General features: G+C 45.4%; 1 protein-coding gene across 2 annotated transcripts in view; it reads left to right on the forward strand.

Annotated features, from left to right (window-relative positions):
* Positions 1 to 6,880: 6,880 nt before the first annotated feature.
* The window catches only part of ABCA3 (ATP binding cassette subfamily A member 3), a 72,586-nt gene continuing 64,286 nt past the window's right edge, over positions 6,881 to 15,180 (forward strand). The window contains exon 1 of one of the 2 annotated variants that reach the window (XM_080981910.1): positions 6,881 to 7,015. The gene's annotated coding sequence lies outside the window, so the exon portion shown is untranslated. Of the gene's footprint in view, positions 7,016 to 11,794; positions 11,912 to 15,180 lie in introns of those variants that run through there. The other variant, XM_080981911.1, reaches the window with a different exon arrangement.

Raw genomic sequence — 15,180 nt, forward strand, 5'->3', positions numbered from 1 at the left:
TTTTTCCCCTGAGATATAGCCAGGACATTCCAGGAGCAACTCATTTCATCTGTTATTCATGATGGGCAGCATCCGTGGTTAGGACTTCAGATCCGGCTTTGATTCTGAAAAACTCAAGAAAATTCCTGCAACAATTGTGTGTTTCTCTTGTCCTTCATACTATTGGGGTGAGGAGTAGGCCTGTGCAAGATATCAATATATTGTTTAAAACCAATATTTAGAGAAAATCATGATAACCTTTAAAAAAATAAAATACCTGGCAATTTATCGTGATGGTATTGGAAAAGCTGGGGGACGCCTAGACCTCCTCCTGTGCAGCCCTTGCTAATTCCACCTAAGCTCCTCCCTGCCTCCTGGGAATCACAAGTTGTGGCTGAAAGGATGGAGAAACCATGTGCAGCGTTTACTCCGCCTCCAGTTTCCCTTTCCTCCAGCAGCAGCAACTATCAAGAGAGCAGGCTGGCAATAAAAAAAATAAGATTAAGCAGCAAATCTGGTAGGTTGCTTAAGAAGGCTGGTCAGAGTTGGCTCCTTACTAGTCTGTACTTCTGGAGCCCCTTTCCTCCTCCTGTTCCTCCTCCTGTTCTCCTGTAAAAAAACATGAACAAACAAACAAAAGAGCACCCTGCTCTGGCATTCGAACCTTTTCCTCTTTCCCCCCATCTCTGTGTGTGCACTACTTGCAGTGGGTTGTGTGTGTGTGTGTGTGTGTGTGTGTCTGTCTGTCTGTCTGTCTGTCTGTCTCCCTGTCTTGTATACTGCAAAGAACACCCCGGGGACAGAGGGTGACAAGTGACAAATTGAAATGCAGCAAGAGGAAATGGTGAAAGTATTTGTTAAATAGGAGGACATAGATTAATCTTTATAAATTATCGACAATCTTTATAAAGTATTGATACTTTATAAAGTATCAAGATCTGTCTTTTATTGGGATGAGAATGTCGAATTTTGTTCTGTTAGACCAGGGGTGTCCAAACTTTTTTCAAAGAGGGCCAGATTTGATGAAGTGCACATGCGTAAGGGTCGACTAAAGTTGTTGAGCTTTTTTAAGGCTTTTACCACAGGACATATACTGCCGTGGGGCCCAGATTAAATCAACCGGTGGGCTGGATTAAGCCCCTGAAACAGACTTTGGACATGCCTGTGTTAGACCCACTTTAGCCAGCACAGCCTCTCTGCATGTAGCTCTGAGGAATAGCCTGTTTTGTTTTACATGAGTGCTTACTATTCTATTGGTTCCAAGCCAGTCCCTTGAGGCGTGTCTCCAGGCAACGAGATGGGCTCCTGCAGCGGCTTATTGGGGAAGAACAACATAATTGAGTTGTTTTGCTTGCTTTCCAAATGGAGATTTCTTTTTATGATGGTGGTGGTGTGTTTTGTTCAAACCCTATGGACAGATTTAAGGCAAGTGTTTTCCACACTGCCTTCTTCAGGGAATTTCGGAGTGTTGGTAAATTGGCCAGCAGGAAAAGCAGAATAATCTTATCGGTGTAGGGAAGGAATGGGCAAATGTGAGAAAGGAAGCCCTACTTCCAACTGGCAGATGAGTAAGACATAATCTGATGCAGGACAAACCTCTAAAGCCTTATTAACAACAGGAAGCAGACTGAGCAAGAAATTCCAATGGAAGACTGATGGCGACAGAGGATAGCATTCTTATTCTGTATCTGTCCTAAGGAACTGGTACTTCTTCCAACTCAAAACATGATGAAGAACATGGCTGAAAACTAATGATCACTACTGAATACAAGATGGGTAGAAGAGGAGTAGAATGTTGTCAGTATTCCTTGCAGAATATTACACACTGTTTCTGGTCCAGTGTGCAAAGTGCCTAAACCACACCTGTCAAATTATGAGTCGTAATAAGAACCATGTTTTAGGAGTCATGGATGCTGCTTGTGTAACTGGTATGTAAAAATCCCGATAGGCTAAACATTGGTGTGTGTGTTTTTATTAAAAACAAACAAATAAGCCCACTATCATTATGTTTTAATGTGTGGAAATTCTTGCCAATTCTATTTAGATTTGTGACATCACATCACCATCTTCTGCCCGTTGCTGGCATTGCAACTGTAAAGTTTCATTGAAACTCCCTCCAAAAATAAACCTACACGGTTTTGGATTGTCACCAAAACAGCAGATAGGATGGGAGGCATTGGCATGCAGAAGGTACAAAAAAGAGAGGCAGTAAGGCACAATGGTTACAGTGTCAGACTAGGACCTGGGAGACCAGGATTCAAATGCCCTCTCAGCCAGGATGCTCATATAACTCCATACCCATTCAACATTTCTCTGATGAAAATTGGGATGTCCTATGGAAAAGCGGGACATTCCAGGATCAAATCAGAAAACAGGATGACTTCTGCAAATCTGGAACTGTCCCTGGAAAATAGGGACACTTGGAGGGTCTGGGAGTCTCCTACACTGCAATATTTTGTTGGGAGTCCCACTTGCATTCATTATATGACTGAGCTTCCCGAACTTCTGCAGAGCACACACTTCTAGATGCCTCATATGAATAAACCAAGGAAATGATAGGGTTATTTATGTATACAACTCCCCTCCAGCCTGAGGCCATTGGGAACGGGTTTTCACTATCTGCAAAGAGTGGTGGTAAATACACACACACACGGACAAAAAGCTGTTGTTCAAGGCATCTAGTAACAATTGTTTTCTTATGGGATTAGCATTTTAAATTATTTAGTTACGTTTTGATGGATTGTTATTGTTCACCTTCTTGACATTTGTGTACCCAGGGCAATCCTAGATGTGTAGGGTCAGAAGTAGTCCCATTGAGTTCAGGTAAGTAGGCAGAGGATTGCATCAATTGTCACCTTAGTATCAATTGTGTATTGCATTGTTCTATATAGTGAAGCGTTATAAATTGATTTTAAGAGCAATGTGTGTTTGTGTGTAGATAGATACATTGACATAAATGTGTGATCCAGCCTTCAAGACTGCTGCATGTTTATGGGCAATAAAGGCTGTAACTCAGTGGTAGAGCATCGGCCTTGCATCCAGAAGGTCCCAGGTTCAATCCCCAGCCTCTCCAGGTATGGCTGAGAAAGACTCCTTCTCTGAAACCCCGAAACTCACAAGTCAGCATAGAAGATGATACTGGGCTAGATGGCCAATGACCTGACTCTGTATTCCTATGTTCCCTGTGAATTGAATGATGACATCTCCAAAGAGGGAGGTATGGGCTTTGTACACAACTAGAACCTGCACCTATTTCTGGGGGAGAGATTGTGTTACAAGAGGTCGGTACATCTGCTTTTGAACCTTTTCCTCATAACTTGAGAATCAGCCATCCATTACAGAAATGACACCCAAAGGCAGGGAAATAATGTTATGAAACTAAGCACCCTGGGCCCCTTCGGGAGGAAGGGAAAATATAAATCTAATAAGTAAACAATAACTTCTCTCATCCATTTCAGGTGCCAAGAGGTGGGCCGGGTGGGAGCATCACCCAAAGTTTTGTGCACGTAAACGTTTTAATTTCCTGCCATTGCACCAAGGAGTGTGATGGATGAACTCTGTTGGGAGAGAGACAGACAAGAGAGTACAACTAGGGACGTTGGAGAATTCCATCAGAAACAGGAGCGGAAATTTCCACAGTTTACATGTTTGTCAGACATCAGGAATGTAAACCGAGCAAGTGAACATGAGTGGCATTGACTATCATTTTGGCCTGCAAATATTATGTAAAGCATTTCATTATTCTCTGCTGTGCTTTTGACACAGTTCCTATCAATTGAAATTGGGTGCGTAATAAATTATGCTAGTTTTTGGCATAGTGGATAGCCAGGTGAACAATGTAGGTGTTAGTGGAAGCCAAACGGGTAGCACAGAAACAGCGCTGATTGCAATAGACACAGAATGGGACAGAAATGGCTGCCTCTTTACTTCCCTAAGTGCAATGCTGTGGCATGTCCTTGATCAGTCAGTGGCTTTTGATACCATCCAGTGCAATATCCATCCGGGCTGGCCCTGCAGGTTGGCAGTGGGAGGCACAGTGATATATATGCCAGCGGTGCATTGGGCAGAGGGTCTGGTTTGGTCACTTTGGCAGTTCCTTTTTCATAGCAGAAATTCCATCTTCCATGTAAAAAATAAATAAATCACAGGTTTAGAGGGGACCCAAAAGATGGCATCTAGATTTTGTACACACACACACACACACTGGGTGCAATTGCTAAAGTCTTGTTTCCACCTGCAATCCACCCCCTTTTAATTAAATTATAATAATAATTTCCCAAGTGTGTAAAGCTGAAGGCACACAAGTTAAATGTGCATGTTGGGGGTTTCCTGCACCACTGGGCCCATCTAATCTGCCATTGCCTCCCCACCCCCATTTTCATACTCCAAGGGGGGAGTGCCATTTCCTATGGAAATCAAAGAATGCTCTTTGCTCCAGAACTGTCGTTTCCCCCCATTGGCTGACTAAGGCTGCAATCCTAACCCTGCTTACCTGGGAATAAGCTTCTCGAATTCAATAGGAATTACTTCTGAGTACACACAGTTAGAATTGTGCTATAAGGCTGCAATCCTAGACATACTTACCTTGTAGTGAGCCCACCTTGAATACGGCAAGGCTTATTTCTGCTGAGATACCTCCTTGGTTAACTTGTTTAGCATGCTGTCTTATATCAAATGAGAACCCTGCCTATTTCTCCATATTTCCCATGCAGGCAGAATTGTGTGTCTGAAACAAAATCAAACCTGTGTTTGAGAATACTTATTGCAAAGTACTGGAAGACACAAGATCTACCCACCCTGGAAGAATGGCAGATGAAGGTGATGGACTATATGGAATTGGCGGAAATGACTGGCAGAATCCGAGACCAGGGAGAAGAATCGGTGGAAGAAGATTGGAAAAAGTTTAAAGACTATCTACAGAAATATTGCAAAATTAATGAATGTTAGAATGATGTTGGATAGAAATTAAGTGGTTTTTAGCTGTAATATCATAAGGGAATATGAAAAATGGATTATTAATAGGTTAAAATTCAATGTCACAATATTTTAAGATTAAAGACTAGGATAAACAAAGAGGGGAAGGATTTGCTGAACTAACAAACTGAATTGGAATACAAAAAAGGGAGGTGCGAGGAGGTCCGGGAAACAAGCCAATGAAAGATAAGTAACGGAAAGATTGACTTGTTTTTAACTACTTTTATTTTGTATTTTTCTTTTTTCTTTTTTCATTTTTTATATTTTGAAAATTTTAATAAATATCTTTTAAAAAAACAAAAACAAAATCAAACCTGTGTTTGATACTAAAAATATATATGCACTTGTGGTGGAAGGGCTTCTGCGGGCAGCAAAGACGATGACAGGAGGTGTGTGTGTTGCCTTGTAGAAATGTCTCTTCATTTCACCATCCTTAACTCCCCTCACTCTGAAACAAGTGTGTATTTTACATAACAGCAATAGAAAGAGCCATGGCTCAGTGGTGGAACATCTGCTTTGAGTGCAGAACATCCCAGGTTCTGCCTCCAGCATCTGCAGGTAAAGCTGAGAGAGACTCCCTGCCTGAAACCCTGGTGAGCTGCTGCCAGTCAGTGTGGACCATACTGAGCTACATAGACCAATGGTCCGACATGGCATAGTGGAGCTTCCTAGGTCTTGATGACCATTAGGGGCGCTAGTGAGCTATCTTTCAACGCTCTACGAAAAATTGCAAGTGAAAACTTTATCACCCAGTATCTGTGATTATAGTTTATTTTAATAAGCTTGGTGCCGAATGATTTTTGTTCCACTGGCATTTCATATGGCTAGATTATCCATATAATGCAGAGGCTATCCGTCTCCTCTGTACAGCCTGCACAACTGCTAACAGGGACTAAAAGGGTGATCTGTCATATAAAACTGCTGTTTAAAGCGCAAGAGCAGGACAATTCAGTTCTTCCCCCGCCCCCGTCAGTTGGTATTCTTAGCATTGGCTGCGGGTGGAGGAAAGAGAACGAGTGAACGACTTTACATTGTTGCAAATGGAACTCTTATTTCCTAGGCTTGCCATACGTCAGGAAAATGCCTGACATGTCCTGCTTTGTGGGTGCAATAATTTTTTTTGGGGGGGGGGGGGAATTGCCGAATAGGCAAAATGTCTGGGAAAACCCGGATGTATGGTAATGTGTGATGGAAAAAGCAGTGGAAACAGCTCAAAAATATTAAAACCAAGTTTTTTGGGGGTCTTGCTACAAAAAGCTCAACAACTTTGCGAAGAATTTTATTCTTTCCTATGCAAATTGCAAGCCAAAATAAAGGGGTGGGATCCAACTAAGGACTGCAGGCTCGTCCCCCGCTCCCTGCATTTAAGGGCACATGCTGCCGCTCTGTTTGGTGCTTAATAAAATAATTCACAAAGCACAAGTGGGTCACTGGTAACAGATTTTTTCCCGGGAAAGGGTAAATCCGGATTAAAAATTGTGTGTGTGTGTGTGTGTGTGTGTGTGTGTGTGTGTGGCGGGGGAGAGATCTTTCCCTGCCAACGAGGACGTGGACGCTGCAAAATAACTGCATGTATAATGAGCGCCCATCTCCTAATAAACCCACTAATTTCGATGGCCAGTCAGCTTTCACAAGGCGCTTTGGGTCCAAAACCCAGCTGGGTTTAAACCTGCGACCTTTTGCATGCGAAACCGTTGCTCTGCAAGCTTTGCTCAAGAAGCCCTTCTCTTCTGAGGGTGGGGATTTGCGGGGTGTCCCCAAAGCTCCTACAGACGTGCCTCTTTGAGCTCTTCTGCGGCAGATCCCCTTGCTGAGAGCAACCCAAGGGGGCGGAGCAGACGGGAAGGAGAAGCCTGCGCCCCAGCACCTCTGACCCCTCCCTCTCCAGCCTCCTCCCCTCTCGGCGCGTCACGGGAGGCGGCGCCCGGGCGCATCAGCTGGCAACGAGCGGCCGCCTCCCCGGCCTGAGCCAACAGAGCCAGGATGGCAACGGTGCCGGCAGCTTCCGGAGCCGGTAAAGGGGAGTCGTCGCCTGCGGGACCCCGAGAGCTGTGTTAAGAAGGTAAGGGGCGCCGGCCCACCGTCCGCCTTTCCTCCCAGTGACTGCGCCCCAGCCAGCGATGCAGCCTCCCCCGGCGTCCCAGGCACAGCCACTCCCGGGCGGCCTGCCTTGCCTCTGCCTTGCTTAGATAACCTTGCCCGGCCTCGATCCCACCTGCTTCTTCCTTTCCTTTGCTTGTGTGTGCGCGCCCCCTCACCGGGTTTTGCAGCTGCTGTGGTTTTCCCTTTGTTCTGCTGTTATATGTTTGTGTGTGTGTGGCTTTTGTAATTCGCCGATCTTGAAAGCTCTTGAATTCCCATAAAGAGGAATTCGCCTTTTCACTCTCTCCATCCAGGACTGAGGCTGTGTGCTGTATATCAAAAGGAAAGCCCCCTCCCGTTCCCCGCACTTCTGCTCCCCCCTACCCGTTTTGAAAACCCACCTTGCGTTGCCAGCATACAAAGGGCTTCCCAAAATGCTCTTCCTCCTTGCCTCCCTCCTTTCCCCTAGGTAATTTGCTTGTTTCCTGCCTGCCCGCCCTCCTACGAGACATCTCAATTTCCGTGGAGCATCGCTTTCCTCCTCCGTGCTTTGTTCGCGTTTCCTCCTGCTGCCCAGAAATCCCCCCCCCCAGGTGTATTGAGGGGGTGCAGAGGTGGTCGTCGGCGTGCAAGTTCTCCCCTCTCCCCCTCCCCCACGGGCGCCCTCGCTTTCAAAGAGAGGGGGGTGTATGTTCTAAGCAGCGCATGAATCATGCACCCTTCCCTATGACATCACACCCTCCTCTGCTCGTGAGAACCTCATCCAGGGATGGGGTGTCGATACAGTTCCTTGCTACCCAGGTAGGACCTTGGGGGAACTGGCTTAGCCTCCCTCTGTCTAGATTCAGGTAGGATGGCGGGGCCTGCCTTCCTCTGACACAAAGGCAGGGGGAAGCCAGAGGGCCTGTAAAGCCGGCTGGAGCTCCTCCTACAGGTGAATCTGCTCCGGCTGTTGGGGCTGGGGCTGGGGCTGGCCTGGGCCAGAGGGCCAAAGACTTTGGCTTGGATTGTAAACAAAGCAGTTCCCCGACTTGCAGTGCAGGCTGGTGCATATGGGCAAGTGGGGCAGTGCCCCAGCGGCCTCACTGTGCTCTCAGCCAGCCTCTGCCTGCCTGCCTTCATCCTTACCACCAGGCCAGGGGTAGCGCTAGGTGTCAGCTTCCTCTCCTTTTGCCTTTCTTACTCCTTTTTTCCCTATTTTTTTAAACCATTTGATAGTTATTAACAACAACGAACAAAGCTAATCTGGGGTGGAGGGGTGGGGCCTGCAAGGATCAAACCATAATATCCTGTAAGAAGATATGACTTAATATAAAATTACAACATTTCCTGCCAGAAACTTCAAAACCTACTTGAATTTGCATTCACGGGAATTATTTTATTGACAATATTTGTACAGGGCAACCAGTTTCCCCAGAATTTATTTATATGTTCACTTGCAGTTCTTAGATATGAGGTTACTGTTGCCATTACAGCCAAATCCCAAACTATTTTAAAGCTGTTCTTTTCAAGAATGGAGTAATGCAACTTTCAAGTTTTGAGCCATTAACATATTTGCAGCTGGTAATAGATAAGATGTGAGTTCCTTAGTTCACCTCCCACCTGGAGGGGCGAGATTCCACAGCGATAACAGCGGCGACGCGTAGCAACAGCTCTCACACAATATCAATACTAACTTGAAGGGAATTATTCCTTTTTATTGCGCTTTCTCCCTCTCCAGTCCCACCAGTTCACCACTGAAAGTAGCTCTGCTGAGGAAGAATATAATATTTTGAATAGAGGTATAATTCCAGTTCTGTCTTTGATATTTGTTTTGGGTGGGAGGAGAATATCTCTTCTGTAAGGAAGAAGGCTTCTCCAGGAGGTGGAATAGCTGGACTGTGTAAGGTACGTGCTGGAGAAGTTTTATTCAGGACCATAACACTTGTGGAGAAGGACCATCGCTCATCCCTGGCAGCTTCCATTAAAAAAGATGTCACAACAGCAGTTGATGAGAAGGACTCTTCTCTGCCTGGGAGCTGCTAGACAGATTTGACAGTCCTTAGACAAATAGTCTGAGCTGCTATGAAGAGCTTCCTGTGTCCCTAGAGTTCTGCCTGGACCCTGGCATCTGCTCTTAAGGTCAGGTGGTTGGCCACGGTGGCTGCTTCAGATGGGAGCGGTTGGGTGTCGTAATGGCAACAGAGTGAGAGGAATAGACTGGGTCACAGTGTCCATCTAGCTCACTATCCTCCCTGGCAGCAGTTCTCCATCTCTGGCAGAGGTTTTCCACAACTTGACTGCAGGCCAGGTGCAGCCCTTTTGGCCTCTCTATCTAGTCCACTGGCCTTTTAAAACTTAAGTAACTACCAGGATTTGAACCTGGGACTTCCTGCATGCAACGTAAGTTCTCTACCAAGTTCTCTTTGGGGGTGGGGTGGCATGGTTCAGTGGTAGAGCATTTGCTTTGCATGCAGATGGTCCCAGGTTCAAACCCTGGCATCTCCAAATAGGGCAGGGAATGTTTCCTGCCTGAAACCCTGGAGAGTTGCTGCCAGTCAGTGCAGACTGTACTAAGCTAGATGGACCCAATGGTCTGGCTCTGTATGACAGCTTTCTACGTTCCTTTCTCCAGATCTTTCTGTTCAGATCTTTCAGCAAGAGCATAACTATTCTTTATTCCAACTAGGCTTGTGTAGGTGAAGTTTCCTGACCATATTCTTGTTTCCTGACCATATTCTTGTGCAACTTCCACTCATTTCAGTGGGGATTTGCAAAGCAGAACTTCCAAGTGGATCAGCTCCTGTGTTAGCGGGAAATGTAGCCTTTTTCTTCTTCTTTTGCACTTTGGGCCCTGGAATGTTTTGTCCTGGTTGCCTCAATATCTATAATGCTAGGGCTCAGTTCACATCAGTGAATGACTCTGAAGAGCCTGTGAAAAGCTCTTTTCTCACTGCTGAGTAACCAAAGCCTGCCCCCATTCATTGGAGATAATAGGCAGGGAGTCTGAGGGTGAAATTTCTAGACAGTTGTGAATTTCCATCGGTTTCCCTGTTTGGGAACCAACCATGATTCTTACCTGATTGTAGGTTTGGTGACAGTGGTATTTTCGGTCCCTGCTGCTGCCAACCTAGCAGTTCGAAAGCACGCCAGTGCAAGTAGATAAATAGGTACCGCTCCGGCGGGAAGGTAAACGGCGTTTCCCTGCGCTGCTCTGGTTCGCCAGAAGCAGCTTAGTCATGCTGGCCACATGACCTGGAAGCTGTACGCCAGCTCCCTCGGCCAATAGAGCGAGATGAGCGTCGCAACCCTAGAGTCGATCACGACTGGACCTAATGGTCAGGGGTCCCTTTACCTTTTAGCATTTATTAGCTTCAAAATGTATCAGGAATGGGGAATTGGTGGCCTTCCAGATGTTGTTTCTGCAACTCCCTTCATCTCAGGCCAGGACAGCCAATGGCCCTGTGTATATGTCTGTCTGTCTGTCTATCTACCCATATGAACTTTGCTCCAGTCTGGTAATATTAGTTTGCACTTTGTCTCTCTTTTTATTTGAGTTTAAAATTCTAGACTGGAATAGCAGAGGTTATTGCAGAAAGCCCACCCCCCAGCCCAGAGATTGGCTTATCTACCTTGTTTGTCTCCTGCTGCAAACAGAGAAAAGCTCTCTGTTTACGAAATAGTGCCAAGCCCTTGAGAGTCTGAGAACAAGGAGGGCATCAAAAGTAATTGTGGTTTTTTTTGTTTTTTTAAATTGATTCCTTTTTTTTGAATTTCAGGTGATATAGTTTCCATTCTCCCAGATTCATATAGAGATTTTGATTTCTGCCTGTCTCTGTGGACTTTTGCAATAGAGCAGATCCATACCATACATTTAAAGCACATAGACTTCCCCAAGGAATCCTGGGGACTTTAGTTTCACCCTCACAGAGCTACAGTCCCCAGCAGCCCTAACAAACTACAATTCCCAGGATTCTTTGGGGGAAGAGCATGTGCTCTAAATGCATGGTGTATTCTCTGCCCCTAGTTTGTAGTGTAGATTGATTTGGATGTATGTGAGGGGGTTGTGCTTGATGGATTGTAGCCCTACTGAGCTCTATGGATCTAGGCTCCAGGTGAGACGCCTCTGTGAGCTTAGCAAATGGGGTGGGGTGGAGAATGGATTGGCACACCCTGAAGGCTTCAGGTTGAGGAGACCCATCCACAGAGAGCCAACACTCTGTCGCTGGGTTCAGTGGCTTGCACAACTGAACAAACACTCCGGGAAATGTGAAGAGGGCGTTGATGAAAGGATCAATATTTTAACAGCTAGAAAATTGGGCTCTTAAGAGGGAACAAGTCCCTTGGGAATAAAAGAGAGCTTTTGTCAGGAGAGGAAGGCGGAACGTGGTGTTTAACTAAAGGTAACGTTGGGCCTCCTCCTTGTGGGATTCATTAGGATGCAATAGGTCTCTGAATGAGGTCACTGTCTCTCACACACAATGCGCTCTGAAATGTCAAGTGTCTTATGCCATCTGCACTCTTCCAGGCTCTTCCACACAGCCTTGGTTTCGTAATTTCCGATAAAACCCATCTCAAATGTGCCGCCTGGTCTGGAGCCGTGGTTTGCATTGGCGCTTATCATCACCACCATCTCCTCCTCCTCCTCCTCCTCTGGCACAGTTTCCCTTTTGCCTTTTTACTGCAGGTTACTCCAGGGCGAGTTATCTTGATACTGCAGTGCACAGTGGTTGGGGGAGGAGGAAATGTAGATTTCTGCAGTTTTACTTTGGAGTTCCGTCTGCTGCAAAAGCTCTTTCCTTGCGAGCAAGCTAGGCATGCAAAAGTGCAGGGAATAGAAGACTTCAAAGCCACTGGAATGCAAAGCATCCCAGGGAGACCACAGAGAATTTTCCAGGTTGGTACTACAAATTGAAATAATAGGTCAGGAAATACTCATTTTGTAAAGAAGCTGTGCAAGGCAGTTAACCGGGTTTTTTAATATATAAAAAAGCAAAATACCATATTTTTTGCTCTATAAGACTCACTTTTTCCCTCCTAAAAAGTAAGGGGAAATGTGAGTGCGTCTTATGGAGCGAATGCAGGCTGCGCAGCTATCCAGAAGCCAGAACAGCAAGAGGGATTGCTGCTTTCACTGCGCAGCGATCCCTCTTGCTGTTCTGGCTTCTGAGATTCAGAATATTTTTTTTCTTGTTTTCCTCCTCCAAAAACTGGGTGCGTCTTGTGGTCTGGTGCGTCTTATAGAGCGAAAAATACGGTAAAATCAGTTCCAACAACACTATGAAACAATTTCCAGAGAAGTAGCCATGCCAGTATGTGTTGCAAAAGCAACTAAAGAGTCTTGTGATGCTTTATTGACAAATTCATTATGGCGTTAGTGAAGGGTCATTAACCACACTGGCAACCCCTGGCGTAAGCCTTCATGAACTCAAGTCTAGCTCAGGTGCTTCTCTACCAGGCATTTAATGCACAATTGCCATTCTTTGTCCACTTGTGTCTAACTTCCCAGTGGTTCGTCCAACTTTTCTTAGACTGCAGAAAGTCAATCCCCCACCTCGCCCCCATGCTGAATAATTGAAGGGGAGTGCAATCTCCACAGATGTGGATGCCTTCAGCTCTATTTTTCTGCCCTTTTGTTTTAAGGGTGGGGTTTTGGTATGGGCAGGGACATACTGGGAAAGGGAAACTTTTGATACGGGCAGGAACATACTGGAAAAGTTAATCTATCACCACACAGCCCACATTCCTTATAACACTTCCGGTGGGTAACATGTTACGACATTTAAATCATCATTTAATTTAATAGTTGGTAAATAGTTGATCTTATCATTATAATTATCACTAAAATGCTTTTCCACTTTGGGTGTGTGTGTGTGTGTGTGTGTGTATGTATGTGTATGTCATGGGACCTTGTGGTGAAGGACAAGTAAGAAATTGAATAAATTCTGTGTCCAGGTCACTTCTGGATACAGGGGCCACAACACGAGAGGCATTTCAGCAGAGACTGGTCAGCCATTTCCCAAGGGCAGTGCAGTTGTACCATACCCTCCATTAAGTTTGTGTGCAGGTAGCTTTTGGCTAGATGACCCCCAGAATCACTTCCAACTCAAATGCGATCATCAGCACTCTGAATTACACCTGGGAGCACATGGTAGATCTCTTAATGCTGATAAAACAAGCTGCTTCTTTTTTTTAATATAATGGGTCCCTGTCAGTAATCTGACTGCCATATTCTGAACCAGCTGATGTCTCCAGATGCTGTTTGGGTATTTGCTGAAAGCATCATTCTGATACTCTGAAAAAGAAATGAGCCAGTGATGATAGAGCAGTGAACTAAATGTAAGGTCAAACCTGATTGCTGGGTTGTCTGCCCCCCACCCTCCCCCCGCTGTCTAGACTTGAGTTACATCCTTTAAAAATGCAGCGGTTGTGCTTGATGTCTTGTTTTGGAAATTATAGTATGCAGAGTGATAGATACAATTTTCCTTTACATACTACTAGTGGAAAGCACCTGGTCATTTGCTTGTTTCTAGGGCTGTGCACACCTGACTCAGGGTCCCGATCTGGAGCCATGGACTGGGTCAAATAATTATTGGGGGAGGGCCGTTGTTTAATTAGGGTTTTAAAAAACCCCATATGGAGGGTCTAACAGTTTCCAAACAAAAACAGAAACTGGTTTCTCCACCGGGGAACCTCATTGCCAAACGGGGCAACAATATCTGAATGCATAGAGAATGGATGGACAGAGAGACAGGCAGGCAAACCACTTTCCAAAATACGTAATACTTAGGACCAATGGATGTGGAATATTCTTTCAGGGTATGTTCACAGCGGAGAGAGACTCTTATATGCGCAGAGATGGGATGGAGCATACCTATGGGTGAGCACATGATCACGAGTGATGCAAGTCTGGAAACAGAATGATCTGCTCCTCCCTAGCAATAACATATTTAATACACCATGCCATTTGGTCCTGAGTGGCAAGCTCTTTGGTGTGAATTCCTGACCAGCCCATCTGATTCTGCAAGAGTTGTGACATTGATTCCAGTCACGTGGATGGGTCCTTTGAACACGTAGGAAGCTGCCTTATACTGACTTAGACTATTGGTCCATCTAGCTCAGTGTTGTCTGCGCTGACTGGCAGTGGCTGTCCAGGGGTTCAGGCATGGGACATTCTTCCAGCCCTACCTAGAGATGCCAGGAATTGAGCCTGAGACCTTCTGCATGTGAAGCAGCTGTTCTGCCACTGAACTATGGGCCTTCTCTACTGTGACATCAGTGATAGGTGATCTTGCCAGTAATAGGCAGGCGGAGGATTTTCTTTTAAAAAGATCCTGGAAAACACCAGCAAATATGTTTGGGAAATTTCAGCAAGTTGTTACAGGTTTCCCTTAAGATCTCCTTCCCATTGGCCTTAGAACACCTCACCTACTTCTCTGCGCAACTGACAGTTTTAATCTCTTCCTCCTGCTGTCAGGAGATTTCCAGATACTACTTTTGGAGTGGCAATTATTCATTTGCTGTCCCTTTTAAACCATAGCTTGTGTGCGTGTGTTTGAGAGAGAGAGAGTGTTTGAGAGGTATGTCATTGGATAATAAGAGTGTTCAGGAGAACATTTTATTTCTTCCTGGATTTGTTCCCAGTTTTATTCATAATGCAAGAGTGTAAGTTATACCAGACCTAGTGAATACCTTAAGGGAATGGAGGAAGATGTACAACTTATTTGTTGATAAACCCCTGAGATGTTCTATTCACAATCAAGCAGGACGCAAATCTTATTAATTGAATAAATCATCTTGATTTCCTTTTCTTTAGCCTGCCTGCCAGTCCCTGTGTACATGCAGTTATCACTCTTAACTTTTCCGAGTTGCTGCACCAATGTTGTGAAGGGCACAAGTTGAAAAGTCCCAGTCAAAATCTGGCTCAGAACCCATCTTCACCTACAGATTCACATCGCTAACATACTGCTTTAAACAGTCATGGCTTCCCCCAAAGAATCCTGGGAGCTCTGGTTTGTTTTACGGGTTCTGAGAGTTGTTGGGAGAAACACACACACCCCTTATTCCCCTCAGAAGAGCTATAGTCTGCAGGGTTCCCTAGGAAGAGGGGCTGGTTGTTAAATCCCCTGTGGGAATTGTAGCTCTGGGAGGGGAATAGAGGTCTCC

Source organism: Podarcis pityusensis, assembly GCF_964106645.2.
Source record: "Podarcis pityusensis genome assembly, chromosome: 14".
Lineage (NCBI taxonomy): Eukaryota > Metazoa > Chordata > Lepidosauria > Squamata > Lacertidae > Podarcis > Podarcis pityusensis.